Below are 19537 nucleotides of genomic sequence, written 5' to 3' on the forward strand. Positions count from 1 at the left end.
AAAAAATTAATCAAAATACATTTGTATTTCAAATACTCAAAATACATTTGTATTTCAAATACCCGATACCGAAAATCTAAAATATTATATTAACATTAAAATTATTTTTATCTCGAAGTTTTATATAAACCTGTAACTGAACGTCCTTCCTTTTCCCAGTCAGCAATGACATTGTGCTACATATGAATAATTACTGCTCCCTTTCAAAAAAGCCAGTTTCTCAAAAAGTTCATCAGGTAAGGATCCCCTTGCTAGTGAATGAATAAATCCTGCAAAACTAAACATTCTTTCTACAGGTGCAGAGGAACACAAACTTGTATTATACTTTATAAAATCTTGTTTCACTGTTGGGTAATTCTCTAGAGAGCACAGGGTTGTCCCTTTGCCATTGAAGAATTGTATGAACTCATACTCCGCAGTAGACAAATTCTTTTCTTTTTGCTTTTCAAAGTCTGTTGTACTTGAGTTGAAAACGTAAAAATTGTTTTCATCGTCTTCGTTTGAACTGACCAAAGGTGTAGCGAGAACTGCTAAGTTGATTTCACACACATATTCTGTATCCTCTTCTTATCATTTGGTGAGGCAGTGTCAGGTAGCTATCTCATCTTAAATGATGGGTGGAAACAAGCTGCCAAAATAGCTCAATTTGCTTCTAGGGTCAGATCAAACATCGCTTTAAATCTTGATGAAAGCGAACTCATTAGGATTGGAGTTACTTGGAATAGATGGCGTAGATTACTAGATAACATAATATGTAATCTGTTTTTGAGGGAAATTAATGTGGATAGAAGTTGGCAGTAATAGCACGTCTTCTCATTTTGCATTAAATCAAGGGCTACGGCAATGGGTTTCAGAACTGCAAGGTACTGAAACTCAACATCTTTGAAGATTGGCAATCCCAGTTTTTCACAAATACTATTTATATCATGTTTCAATTGCAATATTTGAGAGATTGAGCCATAAAGAGAATTCCATTGAGTTGGGCAAGGAAACTTTAATGAATATTTCAAGACATCTGATAAAATTTCTGAGGATTTGGGTCTCCTAGACGCATTCCATAATGCTGAACACTTAGCAAGTGTTGGGTGATGGATCCTTGATGCTGTTGGAGATTTCTTTATGGCATTAAGGAAATCAGTTGTGGCAAGAAAACTAAGTGTATGGCTAGCACTTCTGAAATGGGTAGGCAAATCCAAAACTTGAAGGACAAGAAGAAGAAGAAGAAGAAAGTATTTTGAGTATTTTAAATACAAAATACATCAATTTTATGTATTTAAATACAAAATACAAAATACTTTCTAAAATCCTTGCAAATAACAAAATACAAAATACAAATGTATTTCAAATATGTATTTGAAATACATGTACATATTTCAAATACTGCCCAGCCCTGCCTACTTATCACTTTATCATCGATTGGAATAACCCTATTTTACAATATGTATCGGTACGTTAGGGTTATAGTTGGTTTTACATTAATTATATGGGATGGTATACCTTCCTACTTGTATTAAGTGTAATTTAACATTTCATATCTCAATACCTTTCCGGCTTGGCGTAATGAAATGTCACATAATTCCTTTCAATGCATTCCTTCTACTTCATTGATAATTTTAAGAAACACTATTTAGCCTATTTAACAGTAATTAATCTCCAAAATTTCGCATCAAACTTGTACAACTATCCTGCATTTTCCTGACATTTCAACGAATTTACGAATATTAAATTATTATTTCTTTAAAATGTATATTGTAGCACTTGCATGAGCAAAATAAATTCAGTCCAAACCTGTGGAGTAACGGTTAGCGCGTCTAGCCGCGAAACCAGGTGGCCCGGGTTCGATTCCCGGTCGGGGCAAGTTACCTCGTTGAGGTTTTTTCCGGGGTTTCCCTCAACCCAATATGAGCAAATGCTGGGTAACTTTCGGACTCATTTCACCGGCATTATCATCTTCATCTCAAACGCTAAATAACCTAAGATGTTGATAAAGCGTCGTAAAATAACCTACAAAATAAAAAATAAATTCTTGTGATTATTAAGCAGAATATACCTTTTACAGTAGTTTAATGAATATACAAAAGATGTTCTACAGTTCGTTGGAATCTCTCGAGTTAACTTTTGCATTTACAGTGTCCTGTCGTGAAGTGAATAATAACATGATATGGAACGCAGAACTTTTTTCTTTGGCAGACTAAAGACTATTGGAAAATATATTTCGCCCGTGGATATTTCTTTGTTATTCAAATACTTCATGGAAGTGCCATAACTGTGCAGATTGAAGGGAGCAAAAAAATACATTAATAGTACATTATGCAAAGAGCCTATAATGATAGTAATTAAGACGAGAGTATGTTTGTTTATGAAACGAACGCAAGCGAGTTTCATAATTTTCATACGAGCGTCTTGATTACCATTATAGGCAAGTTTCATACGACTTTTTATGCTCGACCATATTTCTAACTTGAAATTATTCAGAAGTATTCATTTTATTCGCATCTTACTGAAGAGCGGAAGTGACCTTGTGCAAGCTCGTAAATTGTGAGATGTGCGCAGACGCGAAAGTATTGATTTTTTCCGAGGAACAATAATGTCATTGACCTTGATATAATTTAGAGAATAACATGAACTAATTTTGATATAACCTAGAAATTGATTTAGGATTGAAAAACGAGATGACAAATTGAATTTATTTGAATATTATTTACAATTAACGCTAATTATTATAGTAACAGAACATAACCTTCTGCGACAATATTGGATTTCCAACCTCCGTGACGTTTCCCTCGTTGTCTTTCGATTGCATATCCGAGAATAATCGAAAACCTGAACTTTAATGCATAGGTGTACTTTAATGACATGCATTAAAGGACTGCTACCTGGTGTATAATTACTACATTTCGGCATGGTCGAGCATAAATCCTAATATGCACTGCAGTAGGATTCCCAGACTTCCTAATGGCAGAAAATAACGATTCGCGTTCATTATTCTTATTTATTTTGCAAGAAAATCGTCAATTTTAATTAAACTGCAAAGAGATAAATAATTCCTTATCATGTTCATTAATGATAAAAGTAAAAATCAGAATCAAACCGATAGTACTCACCGAATAAACAACGTTAGCATTTAGGCGAAAATATATTTTCTGAGGAAAGTAATAATTTAGGACAAATATGCTATTACAATTGTGTACTCTATCCAAAGAAGCTGTTAAAATCTAAACAGTTATATTACTTTTACTTTGTATAGGCCTGTTGCATTCGTTTCCAACTCCTTTCTTCACTCCATCCACTGTAGACTTCTATTTGACATTTAAATTCAATTATCTGTATCAGTTAAAAGCATGTATACATGTACACATTGTTTTCGGCTGTACTGAGGTGTTTCAACATGATAGATAACTGTGTAGAAACTGTGTAATATTTTTAGAAAGAATTAGAAGAATAGGTTGGAATTTATTGCTGTGTACTGATGTAAATTGATAACGATCATGGAAAACGTGACGCTACTGATATTCCTGAACTAATTTCTACGGAGAAGGAGATTCTTGTTAAACGAAGTTGAACCTTTCATTATTATTTTCTCAAGTGTGACAATAAATCTCTCTTTAATTTTCAACAAGTGCTGCATAGTGTGTTATCAGGCATCACTAGCAATGATTTTTAGCTAAAGTTTATTTTCTATCCTGGGGAACGTTTGGAATAATAGTCGCTGTCGTTTAGAGTTTCAGCTACAGGAATGTCATAAAGTGTTGATGCATTCATATAATTAACTATTATTTGTAGGTGGAGTTAGATTACAAAAAAATTTAAATAATACTCAAATTAATTTCAAATTAATTCAGTTAATCAACTAAAATTCAGACATCAAACCTAAATAATACTAATTACACTGTTGACATACCTGAGAGAATGTGTTTATCTTGATCAATATAATCATGCTAAATGTGATTTAATATTATAGTCGGAAGAATATTAAGTTGATGTCTTATTGCAAAAGAAGCATTCAACTAAAAGCAGAAATTCAATATAGAGTCAGCAATTTGTTAGAGCTATTCAGAGTTTTATGACTAATATTAAATATTAATTATTTTATTGAAATTTAAAAATCGACAGTAATGGAATACGCAATATGCACAAAAATGTAAAGGTATTAGTCAAGTACAGATGTGTGCCTACTTAGTGTGTTTTGTCAGGTAAAATAAAACCAGCGGATGTTTTGTTTACGTTTACTAACAAAGTGAGCTCACTCTACTTTTTATATGAAGTATGGCATGACGGAACGAAATTCGTGTAAAATACACTAATTTTAACTTTTCGTCAACATTTTTAATTTTGGTGTTACAGAAAGGTGAGTAATTCTCTTGCAATGTGTCCATTGATTCTAGGAAATAGTTCGTGTGAAAAATGAATCAATCTTCTGCAGTGTATAAAAGCAAGCTTATTAAGCATTTTCTTACTGCGTAGAGTAGGTTTAATTTGTACTTCATCAACAAAAAAAGAAATGCTTCTCTCTTCTTAACTTTTACAATAAACTGTCTAGCTTTTATTAATCAGTTAATCTTTTAGTACTTTGATTTTTATTGTATCTGTAAATTTAATATTAATTGTAATTATAATTGTAATTGTATTCTTAATATTGTAGTTGTAATCCCCTGGTAGAGGGAAAGAGAAGGCCTGATGGCCTTATCTCTACCAAGTTAAATAAATACATAAATAAATAAATAAAATAAATAAATAAATTTATTCTAGTGAATAGTCAGTGTGAACGTAAGTCATTCTTCCGCAGTGTGTCTATTGATTCTAGAGAACGGCTTGTGTAAAAAGTGAGTCATTTTTCTACGGCGTATCTATTTATTTTATGGAATATTTCATGTGGAAGGTGAATCATTCTTTTACAGTCTGTCCATTGATTCTAGGAAAGAATTCGTGTGAAAGTCGAGTCATTCTTCTGCAGTGTGTGTATTGATTCTATGGAATATTTCGTGTGAAAAATGAATCATTATTCTGAAGTTTGTCTATTAATTCTAGGCATAGTTCGTGTGAAAAGTGAGTCATTCTTGTGCAGTGTATCTATTTATTCTATGGAATATTATATATGAAAGGTGAGTCATAATTCCTTAGTGTGTCTGTTGACTCTAGGGAAGTTTGTGTGAAAGGCGAGTCATTCTTCTCCAGTGTGTTCATTGACACTAGGAAATGGTTCGTGTGAATGTGAGTCATTCTTCTGCAGTGTGTTCATTGATTCTAGTGAATAGTTCGTGTGGAAGATGAATAATTTTTTTTCAGTGTGTTCGTTGATACTAGGAAATAGTTAGTGTAAAAATGAGTCATTATTCTGTAGCATTTTCATTGGTACACTAGGAAACAGTTCGTGTGAAATATGAATCATTCTTCTGCAGCGTGTTCATTGATTGTAAGAAATAGTTCGTGTGAAAGTGAGTCAATCTACTGCAGCATGTTCATTGATTCAAGAAAATAGTTCGTGTGATGTTGAGCAATTCTTCTGCAGCGTGTTCATTGATTCTAGGAAATAGTGTGGAAGGTGAGTCTTTCTTCTGGAGTATGTTTATCGATTCTAGAGAAACGTTCGTTTGAAGGTAAGTCATTCTCCTGCAGTGTGTCTATTGATTCTAGGGAACAGTTCGTGTGAAAGATGAGTCATTCTTCTGCAGTGTGTTCATAAATACTGGAAAGTAGTTTCTATGAAGGTGTGATTCTTACGCATTGTGTACACCGATTCTAGGGAATAGTTCATGTGGAAGATTGATCATTTCTCTGCAGTGTGTGTGTCAGTGTTTCTAGGGAGCAGCCATTTTTTGTTACGGATATGATATGTACGTAGTTTTAGAAGTTAATTTTTTTAAGTGAAAGTAGATTTTTTGGATGTTCCGTTCTCACATCGTCATTCTGCAGTCTTTCCTAAACTAAATTGAATTTTCATCATTATTACTCTGAAGATTTTCGTTTCATCTGCATTTTTTGCACTATAATGTATATGACAAAAATGCCATCCACCTCAACGCTTCATATTACATTATTTTGGAAATCTGTTAATCATTTTGAATAATTACTTACTTACTTACTAGCTTTTAAGGAACCCGGAGGTTCATTGCCGCCCTCACATAAGCCCGCCAATGGTCCCTATCCTGAGCAAAATTAATTCATTCTCTATCAACATACTCCACCTCCTTCCAATCCATTTTAATACTATCTTCCCATCTATGTCTCGGCCTCCCTAAAGGTCTTTTCCCCTCCGACCTCCCAACTAACACTCTATATGCATTTCTGGAATCGCCCATACATGCTACATGCCCTCCCCATCTTAACGTCTGGATTTAATGTTCCTAATTATGTCAGGTGAAGAATACAATGCGTGCAGTTCTGTGTTGCGTAACTTTCTCCATTCTCCTGTAACTTCATCCCTCTTAGCCCAAAATATTTTCCTAAGAATCTTATTCTCAAACACCCGTAGTCTCTGTTCCTCTCTCAAAGTGAGAGTCCAAGTTTCACAACCATACAGAACAACCGTTAATGTAACTGTTTTATAAATTCTAACTTTCAGATTTTTCGACAGCAGACTGGATGATAAAAGTTGCTCAACCGAATAATAACAGGCATTTCCCATATTTATTCTGTGTTTAATTTCCTCCCGGGTATCATTTATATTTGTTACTGTTGCTCCCAGATATTTGAACTTCTCCACCTGTTCAAAAGATAAATTTCCAATTTGCATATTTCCATTTCGTGCAATATTCTGGTCACGAGACATAATCATATACTTTGTCTTTTCGGGATTTACTTCCAAACCTATCTCTTTACTTGCTTCCAGTAAAATTCCCGTGTTTTCCCTAATCGTTTGTGGATTTTCTCCTAACATATTCACGTCATCCGCATAGACAAGCAGCTGATGTAACCCGTTCAATTCCAAACCCTCTCTGTTATCCTAGACTTTCCTAATGGCATACTCTAGAGCAAAGTTAAAAAGTAAAGGTGATACTTCATCTCCTGGCTTTAGCCCACAGTGAATTGGAAACGCGTCTGACAGAAACTGACCTATACGAACTCTGCTGTACGTTTCACTGAGACACATTTTAATTAATCGAACTAGTTTCTTGGGAATACCAAATTCAATAAGAATATCATATAAAACTTCTCTCTTAACCGACTCATATGCCTTTTTAAAATCTATGAATAACTGATGCACTGTACCCTTATACTCCCATTTTTTCTCCATTATCTGTCGAATACAAAATATCTGGTCAATAGTTGATCTATTACGCCTAAAACCACATTGATGATCCCCAATAATTTCATCTACATATGGAGTTAATCTTCTCAAAAGAATATTGGACAAAATTTTGTATGACGTCAACAAAAGCGATTTTCCTCGAAAGTTACTACAGATAGTCTTCTCCCCCTTCTTAAGGATAGGTACGATAATGGACTCCTTCCATTGTTCTGGTGCAATTTCCTTTTCCCAAATAGCAAGTACAAGCTTATAAATTTCGTTAGATAATGCGCTTCCACCCCCTTTCTATTAATTCTGCTGGAATTTGATCGATACCTGGAGACTTATAATTTTTCAGATTTTCTATCGCAATTTCGACTTCTGAAAGTGTGGGTTCGGGTATAAATGGCTCAGCAGTTTATATTTCAATTTCGTCTCGAACATTTCTATTTGGCCTATGTATATTTAGTAGTTGTCCAAAATAGTTTTTCCATCTGTTCAGGATTGAATGAGCGTCGGCAAGCAAGTCACCATTCTCATCCTTGATCACGTTTACCCTTGCCTGATATCCATTCTTGAATTCCTTTATGCCCTTATATAAACCTCTAATGTTTTTATTCTTACTATTTGTTTCTACCTCATTCAGTTTTTCCTTCAAGTATTCTCTCTTTTTATTCCTAAGCGTAAGATTTGCTTCCCGTCTTATATTGAAATAATTATCTCTAATCACCTCAATTGGATCCTGTAAGAATTTCAATTTTGCATGTTTCCTTCTTTCTACCACCATGCAACAATCTTCATCAAACCACGGTTTCTTTTTCTTAGTTTCATAATAACCTATGCTCTGTTCAGCTGCAATTTTGATATTATCTCGGATATTTTCCCACATGCTATTCACATCTAACTCTTCCTCAACATCGTTGGAACTTGCTAATACGGCAAACCTATTTGAAATTTCGACCTGATAATGCTGCTTAGTTTCCTCGTCCTTTAGTTTCGGAATATTGAATCTTCTAATATTAACTTGTTGCTCTACTCGCTTGGCTACTGATAGTCTTCCTCTTAGTTCTCCAATTACCAAATAATGGTCAGAATTACAGTCTGCACCCCTGAAGGTTCGAATGTCTACTATACTAGTATGTCTTCTGTTATCTATCAAGATGTGATCTATCTGGTTATGTGTCAATCCATCTGGAGAAGTCCAAGTATATTTATGTATATCCTTATGGGGGAATGTTGTACTTTTAACAATTAAATTTTTTGATGTGGCAAAGTTGACTAACCTAACTCCATTGTCATTACTAGATATGTGTAGACTCTCTTTTCCAATAGTCGGTTTAAAAATATCCTCCCGTCCTACTTTAGCATTGAAATCCCCCAATAAAATTTTCATGTGATATCTAGGTAACTGATCAAAAGTCTGTTCCAATTCCTCATAGAAGCTATCCTTTATATGGTCGTCTTTCTCTTCAGTAGGGGCATGAGCATTTATAACTACGATATCGCACCATCTACCTTTAAGTACTAAATATGATAACCTATCACTGATAAATTCGACCTTTTTTACTGCTGATTTTATTCTTTTATGAATAAAGAATCCTGTTCCTAATTGAATAATTATATTTCAGAATTTCTTTACTGGTACTTAAAGAATGACATCAACTATCGGTATCCATAAGCTCCATGATTGTTATATTAATTTCTTTAAATTATTTTCTGTAACGAACGTGACATGAATTTGTAACGTATGTGACAATTAACATGTAAACCAAGTTTTTAGAAAAGTAATACTTCACAAAAATTCGGTGAATAAATTAAGCGATGATATGAAGGGTTCAGAGCCATAGTGGGCCAAGCGTCATTTATTAAAAACGGAGAAAGCAAGGGTTAAAGTTAAATGAATACCATAGTTTAATGAAGATTGACGTATCATTTAGTTTTAATGTGTATACTTTATATTACTTGCTATATTTTTCCATTGAATTATCGTAATAACTTCATTTTAACCCGTGTTTTCTACGGTTTTAGTAAATAGCGCTTGGCCCACTATGGTTCTGAACCCTTCATATATTCGGGCACTTTATTACAGATTATTTTATACTTTCACACCAGGGTAAATAATCTTATATTTAGTAGACCTATGAGGTGTCTGTTACAAAAGAATGGCTAGGAATAGTTCGTATAAAGAGAAAATAGAAATGAGCTTCGAGTATACCTCACTATTTTACATATACAATATTTCAAATTCGAGTGAAATGTACTTTAAAATAATATGGAAATTTCAGAAAGCAAATTTGTTTTGAACAGCGTTATTGTTCGATAAATTCACTACTCCAGCACTTTGTTCACTGTAGCACTCTCGACCTGAAAAGCCCTCAGAATTGTGTGTAGGTATGAATATAATATTTTAAATTCGAGTGAAATGCATTTTAAAATAATACGGTAATCTCAAAACGCAACTTTGTTTTGAACAGCGTTATTGTTCCATAAATTCACTACTCCACTTTGTTCATTATAACACTCTTAACCGTCATCGAACTCAATTTCCCTGTCATGAAAAGCCCTCAGAATTATGAATATGTTTTCTGAAAGGCTGCAGTGTCACAGAGATATGTTCTGTGTTATAAACTGTTGTTAAACTGTTATTGCAGGAATCGGTCGTCGTTCGAAAGCTGTTCGTCGCCTACAGTAAAGGATTCCGATAACAATGCTTGGTGACGTAATACGGTGTGGATAATTTCCGAATGCTGATTCCAGATCAAAGGGAATATCATATGAAGGAGTAATAATTTAAGCCTGACCTCTAGGAATATTTTCGCTAATGGTTTCCGATCACACGTTTATGAAATGCATAATACATAAACACCAATATCCCTCATGCAAGGGCTATGGACTGCATTAAGACTATCAAGAATCATTTATTGATTATGAACATACCTATTTAAGGTTTATTGTAAATTACATGATCATTTATCGTATATTTCATTTTGCTTTCATGTCAAATACGGAGCAGAAATAAAAACATAATTACACATATTTCATTAGAGATACAAAGTTTAGATTCATCATTGAAAACGTATACACTGCTCCGTCGCTTTAGTAGAATGCGTTTGAGACTAAAAAAAGCAACGTGCTCGTTGTTGTGACGAGAATCCAAACCACCGCATACTAGTAAGGCATCGTGTCACAAACACTTTCAAGTCCGAGTATTTCTGACAAAGTAAATATTATTCAACGCCTTGAAAACGGCACAAATATTAGGGATATTGCTGGAGAGAGTAAAATAATATTTATTTACTTTTATCGTTTCTTTCCTTATTTAGTCCTTTTATTTATTGATTTATTTCATTTATTTATTCATTCATTCATTCATTCATATTCATTACTTCTTTTCTTCCTTCATAACTTCACTCACCCACTTCTTCCTTTCTTTTTTCTATCTTTACTTATTTATTTATATATTCATTCATTCATTCATATATTCATTCATTCATATATTCATTCATTCATATATTCATTCATTCGTTTTTTCTAGGAAATAAAATTAATTTGTATTAACGTTGTATCAGATTCGCTTTTTATAATGAATTAACAAATCTTAAATACCCATTTCCGTATGATCGATATTTTATTGTTCATAATATTCTTTGACTTTCTTGTTCTACCTCAGTGGTAGTTAATCTTTTTGCTAGCGTACCCCAAAAATGTACAGGGTGGAAGGTAAGGTATTACATTAATTGTAGGATGTGATTCCTTGAAATATAACGAACAAAAAAGTATCATAACATTTTGCATGTTTTTACAAGGTTTTTGAAGAAATAATACTTTTATGCCGACAATTCGATCGCGAATTTTACGAATACTGTTTAAAATATGGTTTAATTTCTTCTATAACAACGAAGATAACGTTTATTATGTTCACGTTGCAGCAGTATTTTAATTAGAAAATTCACAGATTTCGAATTAATCGATTGAATAAACATTGGAAACATTGATTGTCGGGTCACGTACAAAGTCTAAAAATCTGGCATCGCTGTCCGGACGGCAGACAGTTGGCCTAGTACTCGCAACTAATCAGCTGTTGTGATGTTTACATTGCATTAGTGTGCAGTTGGACGTACAGCGATACAGTTTAGTTTATTTCAAAATTACGAGATGCCAGAGTTCACAAATCGTGAGTACTTAGACATGATCCAGGCCGCGGAACAAATTCGGAACAGTGAAGAACACTGGCCAGAGTTCGTCATAATTAGATTAGAAGATGTGAAAGCTGCACGCACGCTGATTGTGGACATTTTGAACAGTACCTGTAAGATGTGAGTTAAATGTGGTTTACAGAGTTTATTACTCTTCATTTCATTATTAACGCCCAGAATTAGTGATTCGTAAAACAACAAACGTAATGTTAATTACATCTTGTTCACAAAGTTACATCAGTTTTATTGTTTCATTAATTTGTAACTGAAATTTCAATCCCAAGTGTTTTCACTAATTTGGACATAATTTCCTGATTTTCACGTTATTTCTTGTTATTGCTGTACGTATTTCTTGCTTACATTAAAATTATTACGCCATACCTAGTATTGAATTGTTAGTGTATTGCATTGTAAGTTGATAATTCTGCATTCATTGTTGAACTGCGCCCGGATACGAGCTATTTTGTTCATTCGGGTTATTAATTTACATTTTCTGACATTAAATTTCACAAACTACACAAATAACAGTTACGACCCTATCCGAAGTTTACGTAGGTACTTTTTGTGCAAAGATTTATCCCCAGATTAGCTCGCGAAGTATTGCACCGAAGCTCAGTACTGTCTGGCCAGCAGCTCGACACCTCAGAGAGCTGGGGAAGTAAGGGGTAGATTATCAGTCCCGTTAGCTGGGGTAGGGGTGACTGTAGTATTCGTGCAAAAACACTTGTCTCAACCAGTAGGCCAGCGTGCTATATAGCGATAGTGTGGTTCTTAGTGTGTGTATTTTCATTTTCTCTTTTCTCTTCTTGTGTTTATTTGTGATTGTGACTTATAAATAAAATAGTAAGCTATATTGAAAGGGTGTAATGTTAAAATGCCGCCAGGAAAGAAGCGTAAAGTGATCCATTCCGAAGGCCGCGAAATTATCAGTTCCTTTATTAAGCAGTGCGATGAAGAAGCTAGGAATAATGCTCTTTCATTTCCTATAAATCAGGCAACAAAAAGGGCAGCATTATATTGCAATAAATCGGAAACTACAATTAAAAATATACGTAAAGAGAATAAATTACGAGAAATAAATTCTCCTAATGAACCTCTGTCTACTCCAGGAAAGAAACGCAAAACTAGACCACCTCATATGACAATGCAAGTAGATGACTTCGATCAATGTGTCATTCACAGGACTGTACACGACATCTACTTAAAAGAGAAGAGAGTTCCAACCGTGCCGAAACTGCTGCCCATTATTCGACAGAAAATACACTTTCCATGGGGTAAATCATCTCTCCAAACTCTTATGAAGAGGATGGGATTTAAGTGGAAAAAATGTCGAAGTCAACGGAAAGTGTTATTAGAGAGACCTGACATTCTGAGTTGGCGGCACGAATATTTAGTTCAAATTCGTGGCTACAGGGAAGTTGGTCGTGAGCTGGTTTACTTGGACGAAAGTTGGGTCGATAGTAACTTGACTTTCAGGAAATGTTGGCAAGATGATAGTGATATAGGTATTCATATGGACGTAAATGCCAAAAACAGATTAATCGTTGTTCATGCGGGCAGTAGCAACGGTTTCATTCAAAATGCTGAGTTGATTTATAAGGCAGGTACGTCTACTGGTGACTATCATGGTCAAATGAACCATGTTAATTTCGAGAAGTGGGTTACGGAAAAACTAATTCCAAATCTCCCTTCCCAAGCTGTAGTGATTATGGATAACGCCCCATATCACAGTATGCAAATTGACAAAGTTCCATCACGGTGTGCTGTGAAATAGGATATTATAACATGGCTGCAGAAAAAAAAAAGTGCACTGTGACTTATCCATGTGAAAGGAAGACCTTTACAAGTTAGTTCTTGCAAACATACCAGCGCAGAAATCCTATAAAATAGACACCATGCTTGTTCACATGGTCATACTGTATTGCGACTACCCCCTTACATGTGTGAACTTAGTGCAATTGAACTCATTTGGGCACAAATGAAGCGCATAGTGCGAGAAAATAATGTTACAGGCGACTTATCGTTACAGGCGCTGAATAATATTGCAAAATATGCAATAGCGTCCATAACAAAAGACGACTGGAAACGCTGCTGTGACCACGTGAAGAAACTGGAGGACTCATACTGGGAAACAGATGGAAGACTACCTGATGTTATCGACAGTATTATCATTTCTGGAAACGGTTTCAGCACTGATAGTGATAGTGAGAATAACAGTGATAGTGATGATAGTGATAACTGTGATACAAGTGACGATCAGACTTCTTCACATCTGCGCATGTCGGACCTATCGGATCTAGCAACATCACCTTCGTCATGAGCAATATAATGTGAGTAATATTTTCTATTTAGGTAGTAGCAAGCATGTTTCACCTCAACAAACCTCTGTCCTTGTCTTACTAGCAGGTAGTCGTCGCATTCCAGCCAGGGACGCTGAGCTGGTGGTTACACAGTACATTTGTTTGCTGCCGTCCTCCCTTCACCTGCTGCAAGATACACGGTGAAAAGTAGTTGAACTTAACCCACCCCCTTCAAGTCGCTGACTGCATGGGGTGTGGGGTGTTACTTATGCGGCGTTGAGACATCTTGCAATTGCCGTCATCACTTTCGAAACACTTGTAATTATCTCACTATCCGTAAGTCCCATAATTTTTTTTTTGACAAAATTTACTCTAAATAATGAATTCTATAGCTCCTGTCAATTAATGTACTACCTGTATTTGTACTCCCAAACTGTAATTATACAAGAATTAACCAAATACTATGATTTATGTTGTACTAAAAATAAATTATTATTATTATTATTATTATTATTATTATTATTATTATTATTATTATTATTATTATTATTATGCAGTAGTTATTGATGCAATAATAATTTACGTATAATGTTATTAAAGCAAGTAAAATCAAGAGTTAATGTTGTAAAATAAACTATAGGCCTAATATAATGCAATAATATTATCAAAATGTACAATGAAATAAATATGTCAGCATTTTTATGTACATACGTAATCAGTGGGATGCGTACCCCTTCAGACAATCCCGCGTGCGTACCATAGATTGAATATCACTGCTGTACCTAAAGATGATGCTTACCGATTGCTGGGTACTTGCTCCGCATATTGCATCTAAATAGGTGAACATTGACCTTCTACTAAATCGACGGAGCAGTGTATTTTACTTAAATTATGATTTGTGACAGTGCCATTTCTGTTTGTTGCCTCATTATTCACCCGTTTGGTATTTCCATGAAGTTTTTCTAATGTATTTCTTAACATTATTTTAAGCATGAGACTGTCAGGTAAGAGGTTCCTCTCAGGAAAATACCGTAGCACACTTTACTGTTATAGATCAAAGGCGACTGCCTATGAATAATGTGTACATTTCTCCTGGATATAGCCTGGAAAGGTTTTGTGTTTTGTACTATTGACAGACAGCACTGGCTGAAGAGACATCAAGTTTGTAACATTACTATACAGCTGACTTCTACCCCATGCAGTTCAGTTTATCGTGGCAATGCAATAAACATTACAATATCGAATCTACATATCTATATTTATGATACATATAAATATGTGTATAACTTAGAAATAGCACTAAAAATATCGTGTTATATTTCTGAAGAAATATCCTGGCGTTCGTCTGATTCAACTATCCAGAATTTAGTAAAAAAAAAATTATCAACCGGCTCATTTCTAAATAAAAAAATACTTACTTACTTACCTACTTACTGGCTTTTAAGGAACCCGGAGGTTCATTGCCGCCCTCACATAAGCCCGCCATTGGTCCCTATCCTGAGCAAGATTAATCCAGTCTCTATCATCATATCCCACCTTCCTCAAATCCATTTTAATATTATCTTACCACCTACGTCTCGGCCTCCCGAAAGGTCTTTTTCCCTCCGGCCTCCCAACTAACACTCTATATGTATTTCTGGAATAGCCCATACGTGCTACATGTCCTACCCATCTCAAACGTCTGGGTTTTATGTTCCTAATTATGTCAGGTGAAGTATATAATGCGTGCAGCTCTGCGTTGTGCAACTTTCACCATTCTCCTGTAACTTCATCCCTCTTAGCCCCAAATATTTTCCTAAGAACCTTATTCTCAAACACCCTTAATCTCTGTTCCTCTCTCAAAGTGAGAGTCCAAGTTTCACAACCATACAGAACAACCGGTAATATAACTTTACTGTTTTATAAATTCTAACTTTCAGATTTTTTGACAGAAGACTAGATGACAAAAACTTCTCAACGGAATAATAACAGGCATTTCCCATATTTATTCTGCGTTTAATTTCCTCCCGAGTATCATTTATATTTTTACTGTTGCCCGAAGATAATTGAATTTTTCCACCTCTTCGAAGGATAAATCTCCAATTTTTGTAGTTCCATTTCGTAGAATATTCTGGTCACAAGACATAATCATATACTTAGTCTTTTCGGGATTTACTTCCAACCCTATCGCTTTACTTGCTTCAACTAGAATTTCCGCGTTTTCCCTAATCGTTTGTGGATTTTCTCCTAACATATTCACGTCATCCGCATAGACAAGAAGCTGATGTGACCCGTTCAATAAAAAAAAATATATAAGATTCACAAATTGCGTTCTAACTGAATGAAGTCTCGATATCATAGACGATAGCCTTGAACAGTCTCCCACGAATTCATTAAGTTAACTCAACAGTAGGTGTACCCAAGACATCAGCTCGGAAAGAGACGAAATTGTTAAAACTAAAATCTTATAAGACAAGAGTTGTTCCCAAATTAAATGAAATGGACCATACGCCTAGGGTTCAATTCTATAGACAGACTAAATCCAGCGTGTGTCCAGAAATCTTATCAAAAGATGTGAAATTAGAGAGGATGGTCTACAGTTGCAGAACTTATTAAAATGTAAACCAATGAACTACATTTCTAATATTATGTGTAAGTCGCTAGATCTTATTGTCGAAAAAGGACGCGCCGAATTACCACTAAAGGCTTGCTTTTTAAGAACCGACGCATGGGAAGTGCGAGGTGGGAGACGACGCTGTATACAATCTTCGCAATGACCCTACGAAATTTGTGGTTTCTTACGTTGCGAGATCGCGTGGATCGCAGGTTGTGTCCGGTTTTCCCCTTCAAAATTCTCTGAAGTTTCTTCACTCAAACGGCAAAACTCCGAGTGAGACAAGTGGCCAATAGGCTTGGAGCTCACGTATTCTGTTTTTCTCAGCCCCAAATTTCCTTTCAAGGACGCCTTTTCGCGTACCTTTTAATTGTTTCTCCTCCTATTTTCTCATTGACATTGACACTAATAATGGGTCTCGCTGCCTGTTTACTACTTCTGAAAGAGGAAACTAATGCATGTATGTTTAATTTACAGTCCGAAGACTAGTTGGAACCTCATAAGTGGCACCAATAAGGCATAATCCATGAGGCAACTAAGCCAGGACATAGTGGAGTAGGGTAGTCAGACTGCTATCTACTGTCCAAGTAGTTATGTCGCAGTGACGTAGAAAGCAGGAAATCACATGACATTTACTTAACGAGGCCCTTTTATTTAAATTATTTTAAATAGTTGTATAATATTACGCAGACGTCCAATTCCTGACAGCAAATGTTTTCAGGAAAGAGCTGACAGCCCAGCCACTAGACGTTACAGAGAAACGGGTGGGGAAAACCGGGAAGTAACGTAACCAAACGGACACAGTAACGAAAATATGATTCAATAATGAATGCACTTTATTCAATGGAAAATACGACTATATATCTGGAACGTACTATACTCACTCAGTAGGCCTACTGTGTACTGTGACCATAAGACGACTTTGATTGCATATGCGGCCTTGGATCTATGTGGAGTACGTGTGGAGTTTACTGGTATAAGGGGTGGGAGTGAAGTATATTAAAAAATTCAGGTACAATAAAAATTGAAGTAAAAATGAAATGATGTCCCTGTACATACTTCACTATTACATATTAAAATGCAGGTGGTATGATAGAATATAAATAACACTAAGGAAATTTTGAATAGCAATTCTAACAATGTTGACCCTTCTTTAGTAAGTAATACCATTTTAAGTCCACCATTGTAGAGTAACGGTTAGCACGTCTGACCATAAACAAGTGGACCCGGGTTCAAATGCTGGATGGTGCAAGTTAACTGGTTTTCCCTCAACCAATCAAAGTAGAATTGCTGGATAACTTTCGGCGTTGGTCCTCGGTTTCATTTCGCTATCGTAATTACACTTCCTCTCTTTCATCATCATCTCCGTTTCTTTCTTAGGTTTCGGGCTTGCTCCAACGTAAAGTCGCCTGCGGGCCGCCGCCGAACTTGGACCCCGTGAATACTGTCCGCGAAACTTATCTGGGCAGCTAAAAGAGAGCGGCGCGGGGTGTAGAGGGGGCGCTTCTAGAGGGAGCGGGGCAGAAGAGGGAAGAATGGTCTACGAGGCGGGTAAAATACATTTGCTTGCTTAGTGTGATCTGTACTTACAGTAATTTTGCGTTCTGTGAAGACATATTTATGCAATGGCCGGTAATAATACGAGATGCATCAAGGTTATACGCGCCTTCTGTACTCGAGGTTGCCGGTTCGATCCCAGCCGAGGTCGATAGCATTTAAGTGTGTGTAAATGCGACAAGCTCATGTCAGTAGATTTACTAGCATGTAAAAGAACTCCTGCGGCACAAAATTCCGGCACACCGGCGACTCTGATATAACCTCTGCAGTTTCGAGCGTCGTTAAACAAACCACAATTTAATTTTAATATAGCGTACACAGTAAGGAGAGGGAGATAATAAGGTCAGTGGTTGTTTGTTGCGATCAAGAGGCAAAAGAGAAATGTCTTACTTACTTACTTACTTACTTACGACTTTTAAGAAAGCCGGAGGTTCATTGCCGCTCTCACATAAACCCGCCATCGGTTCCTATCCTGAGCAAGATTAATCCAGTCTCTACAGTAATCATAATCCCACCTCCTTCAAATCCATTTTAATATTACCCTCCCATCAATGTCTCTGCTTCCCCAAAGGTCTTCTTCCCTCCAGCATCCCAACTAACAGTCTATATAAATTTCTGGATTCGCCCATACGTGCTACATGCCCTGCCCATCTCAAACGTCTGGATTTAATATTTCTAATTATGTCAGGCGAAGAATAAAATGCGTCCAGTTCTGCGTTGTGTAACTTTCTCTACTCTCCTATAACTTGTAACTTCACCCCTGTTAGCCCCAAATACTTTCCTAAGCACCTTATTCTCAAACACCCTTAACCTCTGTTTCTCTCTCAAAGTGAGAGTCCAAGTTTCACAACCATACAGAACAACCGATACTAACTGTTTCATAAATTCTGATTTTCAGCTTTCTTGAGAGCTGACTGGATGACAAAAGCTTCTCAATCTAATAATAGCAGGCATTTCCCCTATTTATTCTGCGTTTAATTTTCTCCGAGTGTGATTTACATTTGTTATTGTTGCTGTATTTGAATTTTTTCCACCTCTTTGACGGATAAATTTCCAATTTGTATATTTCCACTTCATACTATGTTCTAGTCACGAGACATAATCATGTACTTTGTCTTTTCGGGATTTATTTGGAAACGTATCTCTTTACTTGCTTCAAGTGTTTTCCCTAATAATTTATGAATTTTATAATACGTCTAGACGACACCAGCAGTGATGATGATGATGATGATGATGATGAAGAAGGGAAGAGGAGGAGGAAGAAGAAGAATATTGATAATGACTGTATGTGAAAGTGAACTTTAGGAAACCCAACAAATACAGACCTGTGCTTCTAGTTGAAAGACTTCATGCATCGCTTACCATCAGTAGCTCACGGGCAGATACGAATATTGTATTAATTGGAGTATAGCACACAGAAGAAGAAAAATGTAATTTATTTATGTTTGTTATTTTGTGAAACCACATACTTTCACCTACCATATCCAATGGAATGCACTGAAATTAAATACCGAATGATGTTTTTGTAACTGTACGTACAACTGCTGCAGCGACGGTCAGGAGCCAGCAGATAGCTACGGGGCAACAAGAGAGCACTAGGGAACCCAGGTGCCTAGATAAGTTTAATATGTGATCAGTCTTTGTTTGTGGTAGCGCTTTACAC

Source organism: Periplaneta americana, chromosome 12 (genome assembly GCF_040183065.1).
Source record: "Periplaneta americana isolate PAMFEO1 chromosome 12, P.americana_PAMFEO1_priV1, whole genome shotgun sequence".
Taxonomy (NCBI): Eukaryota; Metazoa; Arthropoda; class Insecta; order Blattodea; family Blattidae; genus Periplaneta; species Periplaneta americana.